Source organism: Ahaetulla prasina, chromosome 2, assembly GCF_028640845.1.
Source record: "Ahaetulla prasina isolate Xishuangbanna chromosome 2, ASM2864084v1, whole genome shotgun sequence".
NCBI lineage: Eukaryota > Metazoa > Chordata > Lepidosauria > Squamata > Colubridae > Ahaetulla > Ahaetulla prasina.
The window spans coordinates 52595633-52616968 of record NC_080540.1 but is presented as its reverse complement, the minus strand read 5'-3'; positions in this window follow the sequence as shown (position 1 = coordinate 52616968).

Sequence of the window (21336 nt, the reverse complement as noted above, 5' to 3'; positions counted from 1 at the left end):
TTTTAATATTGCATTCATTTTAATATTGCATTCAGTTTTGGTCGATGTAAAAAAGATGTTGAGACTCTAGAAAGAGTGCAGAGAAGAGCAACAAAGATGATTAGAGGACTTGAGGCTAAAACATATGAAGAACGGTTGGAGGAGGAACTCGGTATGTCTAGTTTAACGAAAAGAAGGACTAGTGTAGACATGATAGCAGTGTTCCAATATCTCAGGGGTTGCCACAAAGAAGAGGGAGTCAAACTATTCTCCAAAGCACCTGAGGGTAGAAAAAGAAGCAATGGGTGGAAACTAATCAAGGAGAGAAGCAACTTAGAACTAAGGAGAAATTTCCTGACAGTTAGAACAATCAATAAGTGGAACAACTTGCCTCCAGAAGTTGGGAATGCTCCAACACTGGAAATTTTTAAGAAAATGTTGGATAGCCATTTGTCTGAGATAGTGTAGGGTTTCTTGCCTGGGCAGGGGGTTGGACTAGAAGACCTCCAAGGTCCCTTCCAACTCTGTTATTATGTAATTATGTTATTTAAAGAAACTGTCTCTATTGCTCTTAAGATTTTTCAATTTATACTGCAAAGCTTTTTTTTTTTTTGGTATGATTCTATTGCTTCCTGGCCCTTCTTCTCATGATATTGGAACTAGATATTGTTATAGTTATCTAAATCAGGGGTCTCCAACCTTGGCAACTTTAAGCCTGGTGGACTTCAACTCCCAGAATTCCCCAGCCAGCTTTGCTTTGCTTTGCCAGGCTTAAAGTTGCCAAGGTTGGAGACCCCTGATTTAGATAACTATTAAATTATTTTAATATTAACTATTAATGATTTGAATAACAATGTCCCATCTGTAGAGAACCACAAAGTTAGAAAGGAGTCATAAGTGTCTTGGGTGCCTCTGACTTAAGTTTCTTTGATACAAGAAAGAGAAAGGGGGAAATGGCATCAGGCTTTCAAGATTCTGTTACATTGGCCTTTCTCAATAGAGTTCTATTATTTCTTGTGGATTCTGCTTCCTGACCTGACCTGCCTTGACAAACTGACATCCTCTCATTTTATTATTCTTGTTATTTTTCCAAGTTTCAGAAACTTCCCCAATTTTAGAATAATTCTACAGATGGCCTATTGTAGAAAGAATATATTAAAAACTTCCAGAAAGTTACTTTTCTGAAGAGGCAGAAATTACCTTAGGGGATAATCTTTGGAAAGGGGCAAAAAATGCAAAAGACATTTAGAGTAGTTGAACTGGAAGACCTTCATAGTTAAACTTGGAAGCTGAGCAATTGTCACATTTTACAGGGTAGAGAGATACATTTTAATAAACCAGTACTTCAGATAACAGATATAATATCTTGCCAGAACTTGTCTAGGGACAAATAAAAATTGCATGTGGGTTGACATTCGGCATGAGGGACAGTATCCTTTTTTATTTTATATTTTTGCAAAGAGTTAAGTGTCAGCTTATCCTCTTTACAGAATATTAAATCTCAACTGTCAGAGGGGTATTTCTTTCTTTTCCCCTAGATTTATGAAGTTAGTATGGTGGGAGTACAGTAAAAAATAAGTTTATATCTGGTTGATAGGGAGTATAAAATTAGCTACTTTGTACAGCAAGTGCTATTTGAATACATTGCCGTAATTTTGTAGAACAAATATAACTGCCGTGACCAAGGAAAATGCCCTCATCTGTTTTTCTGTAAGGAAGTATGTGCTCAATTGGTAGCATGTTTGTTTGTTTTTTATACTAAAAGGAATTATATTAAGAGAGAAAGAGAGATGCAAAAATATAGAGAACCTCTGCTCGCAACAAAATACCTTATACTACCAGACTTGAAATTCTAGAAAACTTAGAACTACGCCGCCTTCAGTATGACCTAAGCATAGCTCATAAAATCATCTGCTACAATGTCCTACCTGTCAATGTCTACTTCAGCTTCAACCACAGCAATACACGAGCACACAATAGATACAAACTTAAAGTGAACCATTCCAAACTCGATTGCAGAAAATATGACTTCAGCAACAGAGTCATTAATGCCTGGAATGCACTACCTGATTCTGTGGTTTCATCCCAAAATCCCCAAAACTTTAATCTAAGACTGTCTACTGTTGACCTCACCCCATTCCTAAGGGGCGTGCATAAGAGCACCAGTGTGGCTACTGTTCCTATCCTAACGTTTCCTCTATTCGTATCTATTTTATGTATTCAATTCATGCTTATACTTATATATATTACCTAATACGTTCTTGACAAATAAAATAATGAAATGAAATGAAATGAAATGAAATAATCATCACAATTCTGGGTGAATGATCACAGTGCAAACCTCTTTGTATTAACTAATAAGTAAATCCCATTGATTCTGCTGGTCAAACATTTTATTTGACTGCCTAGACCAGGGGTGTCATACTCACATCATCACAGCATCATCATGGCATCGTCACATGATATATCATAACTTTTTTCCCCTTCGCTAAACGGGGCATGGGCGTGGCCAGTGTGTGACGCATCCAGCTCACAGGTTACGAGTTTGACACCCCTAGTCTACACAGCCTCTCAGAAGGGAAAATAGAAGAAAAAACAGAGGCAGGTATTATTTAATTCAATTACTGAGGACAGAAGGGATTTTTTTCTTTCAAATTCATGAAACTTTAAAATGAATTACTCTTGATGAAATCCGTCTATCACTAATCTGGAGATGGGGGGAGAAACTTAAGAATTACCTCAAGTGAAAAAAAAAGTCAACATAGATACATAAAAATATTCCATACAGACATTAGATACATGCATACTCATCATACTATTCATTTTGGGGTCAAGAAACCTTATGGAAAGCATAGAAATGGACTAAGAAATAGTAAACCAAAGAAATAAAAGGGATGAGATTAAAAAAAACGAACTATCAAACTACTCCCTCTACCTTTTAATTCTTTTCTATTCTCCCAAACCACTACATGTGTAAATCACTTTATGCACTCGTGGTCTTTCTCACTACTCTCTCTTTTTTCCCCCCCGATTCTCATAAACTTCATCTATCTATTTTTTTAAACCTTCTCTTACCCTCTACTCATCCCCTCTCCCTTCATATATTTGCTTTCCAATTCAATATTCATTCATTTTATGCTAATCAAACTGTCAGATGCCGGTAGTCATTGGCATATACATTTAACTAATAAATATTATAATTATTCCCAGATATAACCAAGGAGAGAAGCAACCTAGAACTAAGAAGAAATTTCCTGACAGTTAGAACAATTAATCAGTACAACATGCCTACAGAAGTTGTGAATCTTCCAACATTAGAAGTTTTTAAGAAGTGATTGGACAACCATTTGGTATAGAACTTCCTGCCTGAGCAGAGGGTTGGACTAGAAGACCTCCAAGGTCCCTTCCAACTCTCTATTCTATTCTATTCTATTCTATTCTATTCTATTCTATTCTATTCTATTCACATTGTTTGTTCACTTTTGTATTCATTATGCATTCATTCAGCACTCATTTATAATTTTCTTCTTCTTTTGCTACACACACATCATCTATACTCATCCTTCCCATTGCATTCAACTTGCTTTTATGTTTCTTTGACAAATCCAACTCTCATATCATGAAATAAGAGTTCCATTTCAATTATGCAAGCAGGAAGTCTTTTTCATCCTGGAAATAAACAATTGAGTCCTGTTCTACTCTTGCCCACTAATTCAAAATTCTTTCATTTCATTTTGACCCTTACAATTAAATCCAAATTCTTTGAAATGCTAATTATAAATATTATGTATAAAGTAAGCATTTCCCGAAAATTATTTTATGAAAACAAGCAAGCATAATTTTTGTAAATATACTTGACAAATCTTTTGGTCTTCATCAGTCACAGTCACATGACTGAAATGTGACTAAACAAAGTACAATTAACATTTGCCTAAATCCCGATTTTGACAGCCTTTCAAAATTTTCAATAGGATGAAATGTCCATGAAATGCACACTTAGTTCCAAAACAATATGTGTTTTGATGTGTCTTGATTAGGATTAAGAAAACATAATTAGCCACCAAAAAGTACAAAAGCCAGATAAATATGGGTGGTCATATATTTACAAATAGTTGATATGACACCATAGTTCAACATGAATATAATTGATTATTTTTTTTTGCAATCTACAATTTATCATATTATACAATTAGACCATTGTCATTTAAAATGGTAAGGATTTTAGGCAGTATTTATTTATTTATTTATTTATTTATTTATTTATTTATTTATTTATTTATTTATTTATTTATTTATTTATTTATTTATTTATTTATTTATTTAGTCAAACAACAATATATATAAGTATAAGCATGAAATAACCACACAAAGTGAATACAACCAAAGGGAACATTAGGACAGGAACGGTAGGCACGCTGGTGCTCTTAGGCACGCCCCTTACAGACCTCTTAGGAATGGGGTGAGGTCAACAGTAGAGTCTTAGGTTAAAGTTTTTGGGGTTTGGGGATGAGACCACGGAGTCAGGTAGTACATTCCAGGCATTAACAATTCTGTTACTGAAGACATATTTTCTACAATCAAGATTGGAGTGGTTCACTTTAAGTTTAAATCTAGTGTGTGCTCGTGTATTATTATTATTATTATTATTATTATTATTATTATTATTATTATTATTATTATTATTATTATTATTATTATTATTATTATTAACAACAATAATAGTAATAATAATAATAGTAATAATAATAATAATAATATCCAAGTTGGAAGGGACTTTGGAGGTCTTCTAGTCCAACCCCCTGACCAGGCAGGAAAAGCTACACCATTTCAGACAAATGGTTATCCAACATTTTCTTAAAAATTTCCAGTGTTGGAGCATTTACAACTTCTGCAAGCAAGTTGTTCCACTGATTAATTGTTCTAACTGTCAGGAAATTTCTCCTTAGTTCTAGGTTGCTTCTCTCCTTGATTAGTTTCCACCCATTGCTTCTTGTTCTTCCCTCAGGTGCTGTTGTTGTGTTGTCCCTCAGGTGCTGTTGTTGTGGTTGAAGCTGAAGTACTCTTTGACAGTATAATTTCTGAAATAGTTTCCCTTAAAACCTAAAACCATGGTCAGAAAATAAATAGTTTCTTAATCTTTTCCATTGCCCTCCATTTATTTCTTTAAAAGTATCAGATTATAGAGCATGATATCTTGTTGGCTAGTACCTTATCCAGTTAGTGTCTTATCAGGGAGTTGGGTGGCATATTAAATAAATAAATAAATAAAATCTTGCAAGCAAACAGGAAACTAAATAATTTCCTGAGTAAGTCTCCAGACTACAATTTGATATGATTTGAATTGTTTTGCACTAGCTTTTGCACTAGCTGAAAAATATGACTTTTCCAAGTCCACCGTCACTACGGATTCATGATAGATTTTTAAAGATGTTCTTAAATAACTGATCGGTTTTGATAGCAAACCAGCATTTCATTTTTTTCCCTTTCTTTTATACTTTTTCTTCTAACCTGTTTCTTGAGTATAAACATTTGCAAATGAACAATCCCATACTTTAACTGATTATGATACAATCTTGTGAGATTTTGACAAAATTTTCTATTACAAAGAGTCTAAAACTTTTTTGAGGGTACAACTTTGGATACTAACTGGAGCAGCAAATTTGGCGATGTCCCAGCCTGAAACACTGCATTTATTTTGGGGTGCTTTAATGCATGTGTGGTCCAAAATGGAATGATTTTCTTCTGTCAATAAACTAAAATATAGTTTGTCCTACCCAGAAGTAGTAGTTCAGGCTAGAAATGGAAAAAAAGCAAAGGACAGCTGGGATGGCAATCAAGGAAAAATAGGGAGGAGGTTCTCAGAAGATCAAAAATGGTAAATGACCAAGCAAGACAAAATAAGATCATAACCTTTATTGTCATTTTTTACCTGGGAGCACATGGCACATATAAAAAATGAAATTCTGAAAAGAAACTATATATCTACCCCAGTGGTGGGTTTCAAATTTTTTTACTACCAGTTCTGTGGGTGTGGTTTGGTAGGCGTGGCATGGCTTGGTGGGCATGGCTTGGTGGGCAGGGCAGGGGAAGGATACTGTAAAATCTCCATTTCCTCCCGATCAACTGGGACTCGGGAGGCAGAGACTAGATGGGGGCAGGGCCAGTCAGAGGTGGTATTTACCAGTTCTCCGAATTACTCAAAATTTCCGCTACCTGTTTTCCAGAACTGGTCAGAACCTGCTGAAACCTACCTCTGCTCTATCTGCTTTGCTCTGTTTTGTTTTGTCTAAAGCCAGGAAGAACCAAAGCATTCTATATTTCAGTTCTGCAATGTTGTGGCTGAACATAATGGTTTGGCAGAACATAATAGGTCGCTCTATATTTTAAACCTTTCTCTGTCTTGATCACACCCTTGGTTTATAACATGTTAACTTTCCTTCTTAGACATTTCAAAATTATATGTACCGGTATATACAACCCTTGGCTTTATCAGCAGCTCTACAATCATTATGCTTCACCTGGCCAAAGCACAGGAAAAGAGGTAGATTTAACAGCCCAGGGAGCTGGAGTATTGAAGGCAGTGGCTACAACCCTCTTAGTAAAGAAAAAGAAAAGGGGGCTCACTTGACAAACTTTTAATTAAAGTGACCTCTTTTTTTTCATGTACAAAGCATCCAAATATGGCTTACAGAGCAGCATTGGAGCAGAAAAAAACATCACTCTGAATAAAGAGCTTCAAAAGCTTCTTTTCGACACTGGCAGAGGTATCCTGTATTATTAGTGACATTTCTCAGCCCCTTAGGAGAGGGCAGATGGTTTGGAAAAAGGCATAACTTCTTACAGGCAGGATCTGGCAACTCTACAGACTGTATTAGGTCTGGAGGCCTAATGGTCTGCACTCCTGCACTCCTTTAAGTAAGAAATAGGGAAAAATAACTGAAGTGACTGAACATAAGCTTTCAATTTCCCCCACTGCTTTCATCAGTGTCCATGAAGGTTGGGCAACTAAATACCAAAGATCTCTTAATATTTTTATACATCTATTAAAGATAGTGGGATTGGTATTCCTTGTTCTTCTTGCTAAAGGCTCAATTTGCCAAATTTGCTTCTCAAACTAGTCCCTGTTCTGAGACAATTAAGCATCAAGATTGTTATGTATCAAATAAGGAGTGAGCTACAGGCTTCATTCAGGTCCTCCAAAACAGCAGGAAAATACTTAAAGTTCATTGGTTAAACCATCTGACAGCCCCCTATAAAAGAGCACACTGTCAGACAAGCAACTTGTTGGGTTGTACTGGTCTACTAATAAAGAGCTGTTGTTACTGAAAGAGCTGTGTCCATCTCTTTCATCATCCGATCTAAGAAAGATAGATTCTTGGTCAATGGAAATATGGTGAACCAGCCTTGTAGGCTAAATTCCTCAGTACTTACCACCAAGCAGGGAGCCCAAGATGAATGGAAGAAAGTTTAACGTCAATCTATTGAAGGGAATGTCTACAGAGATTCTCAGTCATCTAGGTCATGGTTGTCCCAAAGGTGCTTTTTTTCAAGAGGCAATTGGACTTTTTGATTTTTCTTTCAAGACATTTTAGACAGATAGAATAGATAAATAACTTTATTGTCACTCTGAATGTACACTAATCAGCATACATTAAAATCAAATACATTAAAATGAAATTTCGTTGCATAGAGCTCTCAAAGAGTCACCACCTCCAATACCAAACTACATAAACATGACAAAATAAATAAATAGAAAGATACAAAATTATGAATATACCCACATAAATTATATGGCACAGAGAAACAACACACTCTAGTTCAGATGTATGCATGTACATGGCGAGAAAAATGAATCTTGCTAGTTTACCAGATGGATGGCATTGGGAACAAAGCTGTTACAGAATCTGGTAGTCCTGCTAGAAATAATCTCCTCCCAGAGGGGAGCAACAGAAACAGACCGTGAAGTTTTGCTTCTTATCCAAGAAACCTCTTCAGCTCTGACTGGATGGTGGGGAATGAAAGGATTTAATAGAATTAATAAATTAATAAATCCTTCCATTCCCCACCATCCAGTCAGAGCTGAAGAAGCTTCTTGGACAATAAGTGAAACGTCTTCAAAGAAAAACCAGAAAGTCCAGTTGCTTCTTGAAAAGGACTACTGGGACTATTGAAGGGAAATATCTTGATGCACCTGCCATTGATCCAACCTGTCACAAATGATTATGCAATCCTTCCATAGTGTTTCCTTATCTTTTTGTTTTTGGAATAGAGCTGAGAGTCAGTGTACTATATATAAAATCAAGGAGTGGCTGGGGTTTAGACAGACAAATAGGAAATAAAATCTGTAAAAGTGCCTATAGAACTCTGGAGACATTCCATTTTCTATAGGTTTGTGTAGTCATGCCCAATGCCAGGTGTACCTGTCATGACCATATTTGGAACAACTTTTATGGAAGGACCAGGGATGAAATCCAGTAGGTTCTGACAGGTTCTGGAGAACTGGTAGCAGAAATTTTGAGCAGTTCGGAAAACTGGCAAATACCACCTCTGGCTGGCCCCAGAGTGGGGTGGGAATGGAGATTTTGCAATATCCTTCCCCCAGGAATGGGGAGGGAATGGGGATTTTGTAGTATTATTCTCCTGGAGTGGGGTGGGAATGGGGATTTTGCAGTATCCTTCTACTGCCATGCCCACCAAACCACACCCTCCAAGCCACACCATGCCCACCAAGCCACACTCACAGAACCGGTAATAAAAAAAATTGGATTTCACCACTGGGAAAAACAACCTATTTATCTTGAGTCGAGCTGATTATACCATCAGACTCCTTTTTTATTAAGCTGGATCTTGCTTGATTCATTTGTGAATGATAGACATCTTGGTTGTTGCCGCTTCCAGATTATAAGAAATCTGGGATTTGAAGATCGCAAAGTATGGGTTATCCACCCAAACCAAAGATACTCTGATATGAAATTCTATATCCACTTCTATCAAACATTTTCCAATTATCATTTCTAACTATGTTTTTTCTATTTAATCCTCAAGGTTCGGTCTACGTGCTTGGCTTGACCTGGTGAGATATCATGGGCCTGTGTTTGTTAACTGTCAAGGGATCATTGTTCTGCTGTGATCTGTACACCCATGGCACTGGTTCTTGATTGTCTGTTGTCCGATATTGACTCTGATAAATAACCTGTTGTTGTGGCAATAATCCTGTGTGACTGCTAGACTGTGAACTTTTGCGTTAGAATCTACAAGCAACAAATGCTGTTTCCTTTTTCTTCTTCACTTTGTTTGTAATGTAGATATCTTTCTAATAATAAATGATAAATAGCTTAGATGTTTAATTATGTTATTTTGCTTGTCATTTGGCAAAGGGGATCATGAGCCATAAGAGTTTATATGATGAGGTATTTATTAGTTTTTGAGGTGGCACCAAACTCTCTCTTGGTTGCTTTTGTAGCTTTTACTTTAGTAAAGATATTATGAGTGACATAGTCTCTTTTCTTGAACTTGCTGCTGTGGATGTATGAAAGTGGAGCTATATCTCTTGGGCTGAGCCTATGCATTGTTTGCAAAAGCCTTAGGTTATATCCCTGACATCTTCAAATAAAACTAGAAAGTATTATTGTCTGAAAAGCTAGAAGAATGCTGCCATTCATTTCAGCCCTCTGGCCTTAACTAATGTATTCTGGCACTCTACTGTGTTAGTCCCACTCTAAAATAACTGGCAACACTACCACTATCATTGTACCAGCATATGAAGAAATGGGCCCTAAACAGAGGTGGGCCTCCAGAGTGGTCAAGTTGATCTTATTTCTATTATTACTCATATTTCTGTTTTTCACAATTGATTCAACTGAAGAATAACAAATAACTGTTATTCTTCAATTGGAAGGGATCTTGGAGGTCTTCTGCTCAAACAGGAGAGCCTATACCATTTCAGACAAATGGTTTCTTAGAAACTTCCCGTGTTGGAATACCCACAATTTCTGGAAGCAAGCCATTCTGATTAATTGTAATAACCGACAGGAAACTTTTCTCCTTAGTTCTAGAGGTTAGTTCTCTTCTTGATTAGTTTCCATCCATTGCTGCTTGTCCTATCTTCAGGTGCTTTGGAGAATAGCTTGATTCCCTCTTCTTTGTGGCAATCTCTTAGATATGAGAACATTGCTATCATGTCACTCCTGGTCCTTCTTTTCATTAAATTAGAGATACCCAATTCCTGCAACCATTCTTCGTATGTTTTAGACTTCAGTTCCCTAATCATCTAAAAGACTCATTCATGGGGAAAGTTATTTCTGGAAAATAAAACAATATTAAAATGCTTTTAAGGAAATTTGTGAGTTGCATGATCCATTAATAATGTATATATCATTAAACACACACACACACACACACACACAGAGAGAGAGAGAGAGAGAGAGAGAAAGAGAGAGAGCTTAGAAGGATCTGTAGAATTTGACATGTTGAAGAAAATGGCAAACAATATGATTAAAAACATAGAACAGTTTTCCTTTTAGAGAATTTGGAGTGATTTAACTTAGGAACAGAAAGATAAGATTAAATTCATACGGGATAAGGCCATGGGCACCTAGTTGAAGCCTCAATGGTGATAAACACATCATTGCACCCTAGCATAAACTACTTGAGTTAGTTTACCTAATTATATCATTTGTGTAATGATTTCATGATACGTATGAGCTCATTTGTCTCTGTAGCCCAGTGGTGGCGAACCTATGGCATGCGTGCCAGAGATGGTACTCAGACCAACTCCATTGTGTTTCTCCTGCAGGGGGAGGGAGGGAGGGAGGGAGGGAAAGAGAAATAATATTACAAAAGTTTTCAAAATATTTCAAAAGCAGAAAAAAAATGAAGGGGCATAAAAGTGCATTTATCACATTTTTCTTAGAACAATTAGCTGAACTCTGCCTTGTTTGTCATTATTTTAGGTAGTAAAACCTCATTATTCAGGTTAAATTGCCCTATTGGCACTTTGTGATAAATAAGTGGGTTTGGGGTTGCAGTTTTGGCACTCGGTCTCTAAAAGGTTTGCCATCACTGCTCTAGCCTGTCCTTCAGGACATTTGTTGAAAAACAATGAATTATTTCTCCATGCTACCGGTAGTCCCCAACTTACAATCATTTGTTTAATGGCAATTCAGAGTTACTACAATACTGGGAAAAAAGTGACTTATGACTGTTTCTCACACTTACTAAGGTTGCAGCATCTCCACGGTTACGTGATTGGACACGTGGCAGCTGACATGTATTTGTGATGGTTGCAGTGTCCCAGTGTCATGTGAACACTTTTTGCAATCTTCTGATGAGATTCACTTAACAACCCTGTTGCAAACTTAACAGCTGCATTGATTCGCTTAACAACTCTGGCAAGAAAGGTCGTAAAATGGGGCAAAACTCATTTAACAACTCTCTTGCTTAGCAATGGAAATTTTGGGGCCAATCGTGGTTGTAAGTTGAGGACTACCTGTGGCTGATAAATAATTTGAGTGGTGGGGAGAACCGTTGAACTCATATCCTGCTTGTGGGTTCCCATAAGCCACTAATCAGTCTGAGAAACAGAATGTTCAACTAAAGAAGCCTTTGAAACTTATTCAACAAGGCTTTCCTTTTGTTTTAATACAGTCGTTCACAACTTGTAGCTCAGAGTGGTCTGCGCACCCCAGAGCTATGATAAATGCTGCTGGTAAACTGCCAGGTTTAATGTGGCAAAGGGGAAACCAATATTACCTACACTAGGCAGAATCATTGAAATTGTATTTAATCAACTAATTAGAGAAAATTTGTCTTTGCTTTGGCCTATCCACTTCTCTGCTCAGTGTGGGGAGGGTGGCAGTCCAGTGGTGGGTTTCAAATTTTTTTTGCTACTGGTTCTGTGAGTGTGGCTTGGTGGGCGTGGCATGGTGAGTGTAGTAGGGGAAGGATACTTTAAAATCTCCATTCCCACCCCCCTCCAGGGGAAGGATACTGAAAAATCCCCCTTCTCTCCCAATCAGCTGGGACTTGGGAGACAGAATAAATGGGGGCGGGGCCAGTCAGAATTTTTAGTACCAGTTCTCCAAACTACTCAAAATTTCTGCTACTGGTTCTCCAGAACTGGTCAGAACCACCTGAAACCAATGGTGGGATTCAAGTAATTTAACAACCGGTTCTCTGCCCTAATGATTTCTTCCAACAACCAGTTCACCAAACTGCTCAGAAAGTTAACAACTGGTTCTCCCGAAGTGGTGCAAACTGGCTGAATCCCACCACTGCCTGAAACCCATCTCTGGGCAACACCCAGCTAAAAGCCAACTATGGCTTTTAGTCAGCCCCTGGATTAACCATTCAACAAAATAAACATGTGCTTAATGCACTAAGGGAAGGTGGGTTGGGCACCACAGAGCTTCCTTCCCAGCTATCATCCCTTTAACTCAAGAGTGGGCAACTATGGCTGCTTTATGACCTGTGGACTTCAACTCCCAAAATTCCTGACCCATGCTGTCTTGGGAATTCTGGGAGTTGAAGTGCACAGGTGGTAATTTGTCATAGTTGCCCACATCTGCTTTAACTCATTCACTGCCATATTCAATGTTAATTCTCATCACTTATTGAAACTTAATATTTTGTAAGTTAAGCAGTGGACACGCTGAGGGGCACCATTTTTGGATTGTGCTAAAGGCCAATCTATCCCTGCCCTCATCTACCCAAAAGCTGCATGATCCTGCTTTTAACCAACAATGTGCTTTCTATTTCTGGAAGACTGTGAACAATGTTTGAGTCTCTTAAAGATTCAGGAACACATCTGGGGACTCTACCACAGTAGCTTCGGTCCTGTTCAATACACACTTCTATTGATACATGAGGAAAATTGCTCCCGTCGTGCCTCATGGAGAGTACAGCAAATTCTTTTTGGCTACACTGTCTGCACTTGATGCATTTTTAAAACTGAAAATGGATTTTATACATGCATTCTTATCGTTATGGCATCATTGAATTCTGCTTCACAAAACTAGAATGATGCATTTTATAGATGATGCGCATGGGAATGTATAGCACCAACCAGTGTATCACTCAAGCACCATTAGATGCCCATGAGTGAAGTCGGGTCAAGGCCATTATCTTCAGATAAAAGCACTACAATACAGAGACAAAGAAAAAAGGAAATTAGAGTGATAAACAGCCAAACATTGCTAGAAAGAATATGCAACCTCTCAAAACCCTTAGCCTGTTTGTTATTTTGCTGTGCTATTGGGAGGGAAGAAAACAGACTGGTCTCTTGGTGATACAGTGGTAGGGTTGCTGTTGTTGTTTGACCACTATCCCCATTTCCCTCCTCTAAATAGCAGCCTGTGAACATAGCCATTATTGCACTTTTATGAATGAAGGGAAAAAAAACCCTGCCTTCCCCCATCGGTACTTCTTACTGTTTATTGTACCCAGGACCAGTTTATTGAGTTCTAGATGGCAGATATATACCTTTCTTAAGTCAGTTCTTACACAGGCCATTCCTCTTCATTACTGAAGGGGGTAATAAAGCCTTCCTTTCTTTTCTGGCAGCTATGTTTCAGCATGGAGCCATTCTGCTTATTATATCAGGGCCTAGGAGAGATTCGGCATGCATATTGCCTGGTCTGTTTCACAGTAATAATGCTAACATAAAGGAGAGATTAAAGTAATTTAGCTTCAGCAGGCAAATCCACTGGTGACCCCAGCATTGTGACTTATTTATCCAGATTTGGCATGTTGGTAAGCAGTTTGCAGGCAAGCCATAAAATAAGATTCCCTGACCTAGACAGCACAGGAAATAAATCTTTTCCTGGTTTCTTATTGCCTCCATTGTACTGCCAAGTGTTTCAAATAAATATGATAATACTGAGAAGTGTTTTGAAGATTTCAGTAATAAAAGCATCTATGCATGCGTTCTGCCTTCCACCTGAGAGAGGAATGTTACCTCATACTGCAGTAGGAAAGAGATTTTCTGATGCTAATAGCCAAAGAACATAGATGATGATGTTGGAAGCCTGCCATGTAGGATACCAACATTTCCACCCACTAAAACACAAGGGAGGGTGCTGTTTATGGCTAATTATCTCCACAATATGTGAAAAGACATTTGGCTGGTTTCGTTTTATTAGTCACTGACCTTTCAATCTGTTTTAGGTTCTACCCTGTTTCCCCGAAAATAAGACATCCCCTGATAATAAGCCCAATTGGGCTTTTGAGCGCATGTGCTAAAATAAGCCTCCCCCCAAAAATAAGCCTTCCCCAAAAATATTTAAATGCAGAGCTGGAAATCAGGTAAGATGGCAAGAGGAGCCCCATCTTGCTTCATGCATCCCAAAATAATAAGACCTTCCCAAAAATAAGGCCAAGCGCTTATTTCGGGTTCAAAAAAATATAAGACAGGGTCTTATTTTCGGGAAAACACGGTATCTATGAAGTGGAGATATTTCTCCACCTCAGGAAGTAGAATCTCTTGAGCATGCACAGCTTCTTTATATCTTCTTGATCCCTATTTCTTGGAGGCTTAAAATATGTTTGAGCAGTAATACAGAGTATGCGTTTACATCTGTGTTTTTTCCATCCTTGACAACTTCAAGGTTGCCAACTTCCAGAACAGCAAACAAGGGCATTCTGGGAGTGATGTCCATATATTGTAATGTTTCCAGGTTTATTATATCAAGTTTGCCTGGTTTACATCACTAAACTTTGAGAAGAAAATTCTTTATTAAGCTAAAACTACAGTTAAGAGTCCCCTTCCCCTATTTGAAAGGTCCTTATCATATAATATTTAAATTAAATTAAGCAATGATTGAATATGATTACAGATCTTTTTTCTCTAAGATTACCGTACTTCAGAAAATAGGTCATAGCAGTAAGCAATGAATTATTAACATATCCAGAAAGGTTAAATATTTTAATAAATTAGTGACTATGCAGTTAGCTAACTATTGCTTGTAAGAATATTAACATTATTATTACATATTAAACACATGACAATTGTTTTAATATTTTATATAAACACCTCTAACAAATTTTTAATTTTAAAATGTTTGAAATAATAAGCAAATCATAGTGCAGTGATTCAAGTATTATGTTACATTACATTCAAAATAACTATATTTTTGTTTATAATTAGATTGGTTTTCTTTTTCCTTTGAAAAGTCATGCTGAAACTTTAATATACAAATCTAAAATAATAAATTGATCTATTTCTATACTTCAGTGTAAAATTCTAAAGTAGAATTGGAGAATTTATTGTTTTAATAATAGTAAAATCCCAATGAATTGTATATAAAGTAATTATATATAAAAAATCTTCCTTATAAATGACCATGGTCAGTATTATTGGAAATATTTTATTCCTTAGTTGTTGATTGCTACATTCCTTTCAACATGTATTTTCCATTATGTGCCTGCTTACTCTCTTATAATACCTTCCTCTCATGCTTTTTGCTCTGTGAGAGGGGGGCAAGATTGCACAGAAGAAATTGTACAGAAATTACTTCTCTTTTCTTTTCTTCCCTGATTGCAGAGCCTAAACTGCTGGTACCACCATATTTTTTTCAATGTGTATTCCCCATTGTGTGCCAGTTTACTCTCTAGTAATTCATTTCTCTTCAGTGAAAGCAAATACAAACATTAATTTAGTAATTATCCCAGCAATGGGTTGGACATTCCAAAGTGTAGGAGAGTAGACAAAATCACATGATTTCCCATTAAATTTTGTTTAGTGATAGACCTGCCAGTATCCTTTGGGGTAACTTAGTGAGAACTACCTATAAATGCTAAGTGTTTGAAAAAAAACCATGGGATATTTTAATGAAGAGTCCAAAAAGAAGATCTAGTGATCAGCAGGGAATAGCAGTCAATAATATTGATATTATAAGAGAGAATAGAGGCATGAACTTAGGGGTGGGTTCCACATTTTTTTACTACCGGTTCTGTGGGGGTGGCTTACTTGGTGGGTGTGGCTTGGTGGTCATGTGACTTAGTGGGCGTGGCCAACTTGAAGTCACTCAGGGCAAGGTGGGGCTGCACCTTGCTGTGAGTGACATCAAGTTGGCCATGCCCACTCAGTCACATGACCAATGCTGCAGAGACAAGGTGATTTCTCCCAGGGGACAGCCAGAGCTTTTCCGCCTCCTCTTTTCCTTAGAGGAGCTGCCTCCAAGTCCTTGCAAAGGGACACACACACACATCCACACGCACACACACACAACCCAACTGAACCCAACCCAACCCAACCCAACAGACTCACACACAATGTAAAAGCGGCTGCACTTTACCCAAAATGACCCTTGCAACAAGCAGGAACCTCACACAGCCACAAAAAGCTCAAAACCAACTTTCACACTTTACACACACACACACACACAAAACCCAACACAACTGACTGATTCTCTCTCACACACAAAATGCCACATACAGCTTTGTGAGATTTTGTGTGTTTGTGTAGTTAGAGTGAAACACTACACAAACACACCAAATCTCAGAAAGCTGCGCAAATATTTTATTTTATTATTTTATTTTATTTATATTTTTTAGATCAGAGGTCTCTAACCTTAGTAACTTTAAGGTTTGTGGACTTCAATTCCCAGAGTTCTTCAGCCAGCAAAGCAGGCAGACTCAGTTGCTGACTGAGATGGATTTCAGGCAGGCAGTTTCAGTTGCTAGCTGATGCAACTGATGTAAAGCATGGCTTTCCCAGCCGGAAAGCAGCAGTAATAAGGCAAGTGCTTCATCACAGCCCAGAACCTCTTAAAATAAGGTTTTCTATAAGCTCTTCGACTAAAGAGCTTGTAGAAAACATGTTTTTTAAGGTTCTGATGATGAGGAACTCAGCTGAGATCGCCAGAGGAGCCTTTTAAAACCTTTTGTTTTAACAACCTCTTGGGCCAAAGAGGTTGTTAAAAAAAAACTTTTAAAGGATTCTGATGATCCCTGCTCAGCCGCGCGATCATCAGCGGGTTTTTCTTTACTTTTAAAAGCCTTTTTTTGGCTGAAGAAAATATGCTTTTAAAAGTAAAAAAACCCACAAAACCTTTGATGATTGGGGAACCGGTTTGGGGGCATGGCCAGCCAGCCATTACTACCGGTTCTCTGAACGCCAGCAGATTTTTACTACCGGCTCTCCGGAACCGGAGCGAACAGGGAGCAACCCACCTGTTGTGACCCAGGTTCCCGGACTCGGACTCCTGGAGGAGGATGATTCAGAGAGTGAGGAGGAGGAGCTGGCAAGGCCTGCTTCCCCTGGGCCCTCTCCCTCCCTGGCACCCACCCAGGAGGAGGAGGAGGGGATGGCAAGGCCTGATTTCCCCGGGCCTTCTTCTGATTTGGCAACACCCCAAGAACAATCTTGGCTTGATGCGAGACTGCACAGATGTGACCGGCGCGTGCAGCAGAGGAGGTGTTGGGACAAGGTCAAAGAATGATTCGTCACGGAGTGACACCCACAGGCTCCTGACTTTTTGTCTTGGACAAAGCAGTGAATTTGCACAGGCAAACTGTTTCAATGGAGGGAAGGATATATTCGTAAGTGACTCTTACCTTATCTATAATTTCCTAGTTATCTCCAGAGACTTGGCAGGTGTGTGGGTAGACGTGGCCAGAACATCTCTCTGCCAGAAGGAATCCAGCCAAATGTAAATAAACTTGAAAAGAAGGCCTTTGACTGACTTTTTGTTGGGAGTATTGGGAGAGGGAAACAGAACACCACCACTGCATGAACTTCTATTATAGAATTCCACATTTTACAAGATAAAAGGCCAACAAATGTTTACATTGCCATGGAATAATCAGTCAGTATGACAGGTAAGATTCCATATTTTAAATTACATTGTGCCTGTAATTTGTTAGTTCCCTCATTGGTTATTCGACTTCTCTTTTCTCTGCCTCTACATACTGATATCTCTGTATTTCTTAAAACACCTACAGTATTTGTTCCAATTCTATTGCCTTTTAAAACTCCTTTTAAGTCAGCATTGACTCTTGGCAATTGCCGGGACAGATTCCTTGGCAAGATTTTGGAAGTGGTTCTAGTTGGCTTTGTGCCTAAGGCTGGACTAGAACTCCTGGTCTCATAGTTTGTAGCCTGGTGCCTTAACCACTAAAGTGAACTGTCTCCCTTTCCATCCAAATACTTTGCCTTTGAGTCATGATCAGCCTCTGATGACTGAATCCAGATTTTTTTTTTTAATCTCTGGTATTCCTCAGCATTTTTTCACCAAGAATTAAGTATATGATCCTTAGTTTATGAGAAGAGCCAGTGTCAGTTAGATGCTGCCTGAAAGTACTGTTTCCATTATCTTCAAACAATTCTAGTTACTACAAAAGAGTTTAAGTAACTAGTATATACTAATAGTACACTTGTGTTATCATTCAGATCATATACAGAGACAGTCCTTCATCTTTTGTCCTTCATCTTCACCTATTTTATTAGGAACTTGTTGTGGTCCACCTGCCAGCCTGCGGAGCTGGCAGCTGAGGGAGAACATGGGCCAGTCCTGGAGGCTGGGGAAGACCCGGATGTTGGAGGCAGAGGTGGGGCTAGGGCCATTGGGGAGTGAGGTGCAGACTCCAGAGCCTCCAGAGACTGACAGTAGTGAGGCAGAGGAACAGGAGGAGCCTGTTCCTAATACACACATGAGAAGAGCTGCCAGAAGGCAAGAGCAGCTCAAGCAAAGAGGATGACTTGGGAGTAGGGCCAAGAGATGATTGGCCCCTCCCATAAGGCTTAAAAAACCAGCAACAGCGTTTGGGCTCTTGGCTGGAAAACAATGTTGATACCTTTGTCTTGTTGCATTTGTTTTGTATTGGTGTCTTCTGAACTTTTGCCAAGAAAGACCTTTGGCAGTTTGCCTAATTGGACCAAGGTTGGTGATAGGACTGAGGAATTGTGTTGGGAGGAATTTGCTTTAATTTAGTTGAACTACGCTGAGAATGAGATAATACAGCTGTTCGAATAAAGTTTGGTTGTTTTTACATTGACTGAGCTTCCTATTACCTACTTGGGCCTGGGTCACAACAGAACTGAAAAAAGATGGAAGACCTCTATTTGATGCCAAATTTAGTGTGAGTTAGTTTAGACTGATCTGGGTCCCTGCATGAAGTCAGTATGCCTTTCCCATGTCTTTAAACAGGAGTGGGTCAGTCTATTTGGATGCAGCTTACTACATCACTATATTATGACTACTGGATTTAGTTTAAAAGGATGAATATGATCTGAAACACTAGAATCATATCCACAGAGATATTTGAATAGTCCAACTACTGTGTCTTCCCCAAAATAAGACCAGGTCTTATATTAATTTTTGCTCCAAAAGATGCATTAGGGCTTATTTTCCAGTTAGGTCTTATTTTGGGGGGAAATACAGTACTAAACACCTCCATCTGGTTGATGATCTTAACTGGGAATTATTTTTGGGGTAGAGCTTATAGTTCAGAGGATCCTGAAAAATCATGCTAGGGCTTATTTTCCAGTTGGGTCTTATTTTTGGGGAAACAGGGTAATTCTTATATAAATACTCAGAATTGGTACACTGGTTAAACGGGATGGCTAAATCAGTATTTCCAGTAGTTGTGTGTAGCCTTTTCTCTTTCCCTTATGAAAACCAGTTCCAAACATTACATCACGCAACCTTAATAGCTGCTGGCTAGTTTGCTGCAAAAGAGGGTTATTTAGTGGCAGATAAAGCTGTCACTGACAGCTGATAATGATAGCTTGCTAGAAGCTGTAGGTTTAGGGACCTAATTAGAAATAGTGTTCTAGTTAGAACTGTTAGCTTCCCTTTTTGCTTGGAGGTGCCTTAGAAATTAAAAAGAACTACTCTTGGAAACACAATGCTTGAATGGATAGATACACTTCTTCTAATATTATTCTAACTATTCCATTCTATTATTTTATGAATAAGAAATAAGTGCTAAACTGGATACAGCATATCATAGTTAGAATGGTTAAGGCCTAAAACTTGGGAGATTTTGAATTCTAGTTCCACCTTAGGTATAAAGCCATCTGAGTGACCTTGAGCTAATCACTGTCTCTCAGCCTTAGGAGGAAGGCAAACCTTCTGAAAATCTGGCCAAGAAAACTGCAAGCACTGGAACTGCCGGAAGTCAAGATTGACTTGAAGGCACTAAATAAATCACAGACACAACTCTGAAAAATTTACTGCCTGGAGAAAAATAAAGCCTTTACTTCAACGTTATAGTCTTTCTTAGACAGGGACTTTGTGGGATGTTTGGTTTATGCATCTGTGGGGCTCAGGTGCAGAGACTTGTACAGGAATTAGAATAACAGAGTTGGAAGGGACCTTGGAGGTCTCCTAGTCCAACTCCCTGCTTAGGCAGGAAACCCTACACCACTTCAGACAAATGGTTATCTAACATCTTCTTAAAAACTTCCAGTGTTGGAGCATTTACAACTTCTGCAGGCAAGTTGTTCCACTGATTAGTTGTTCTAACTGTCAGGAAATTTCTCCTTAGTTCTAAGTTGCTTCTCTTCTTGATTAGTTTCCACCCATTGCTTCTTGTTCTACCCTCAGTCTGTTTCCACTACTAGGTTCTGATAATACAGACCAGAGCACAAGAATCTGTGAGAGAACCTTTGCTGGTCACATTCTAGAGCTCAAAACTGAACAGAGTTCCCTAGGACTTGAGATAGAACCAGAAAATCTCTGGGGGAAAGATTAAGGAGCAGAATTAGAGCGTTGTAATTTCATTTTCACAAGTTATGGAATGAAGCAAGTTTCCCATGCAATGTATGATATCATAGAAGACAGGGGCACCGGTAGGACAATGCCATAAATAACCCACGTGGCAATGAGATTATTAATATGTCATTTTAAATGCAAACATATATTTTTCCCTTGCCAAAATGTGTGCTTGCACCTATAATTTCAGACTATTTCTCTTGCACTTATATTTCTGGATCTTAGACGGCTCCCTTTTTTTTGGAGAAGTGCCCAAAGCAGGAGGGAGAGAGCGAAGGCAGTTTTCATCAGGCACTTATTTATGAGAATCTCTCTTTTACCTCATAAAATAAATTCTGGAAAGCTCACAGTGAAGTATTTCATATTTGAAGAGGCTTCTCTCCCGCTTCATGCTTCAACACCTCCCACGGGAAGTTAAAAATGGAGGAACCTCTCAAATAGAAAATACACAGTTTTATCCTCCTGCAACGTGCCAGCTTCTTTGTTTCCCTGCCTATTCTACAAATGCTAACATAAACAGTTTTAACAAAGCAGCCGAAAATCAGCCATAATTGCAGCTATTTCACTTCCATCAAAGGAATGCATTTTTATTATTTTCTAGGTAGGTGATGAATCAGTGACAAAGATTAAACCGTACATTGCA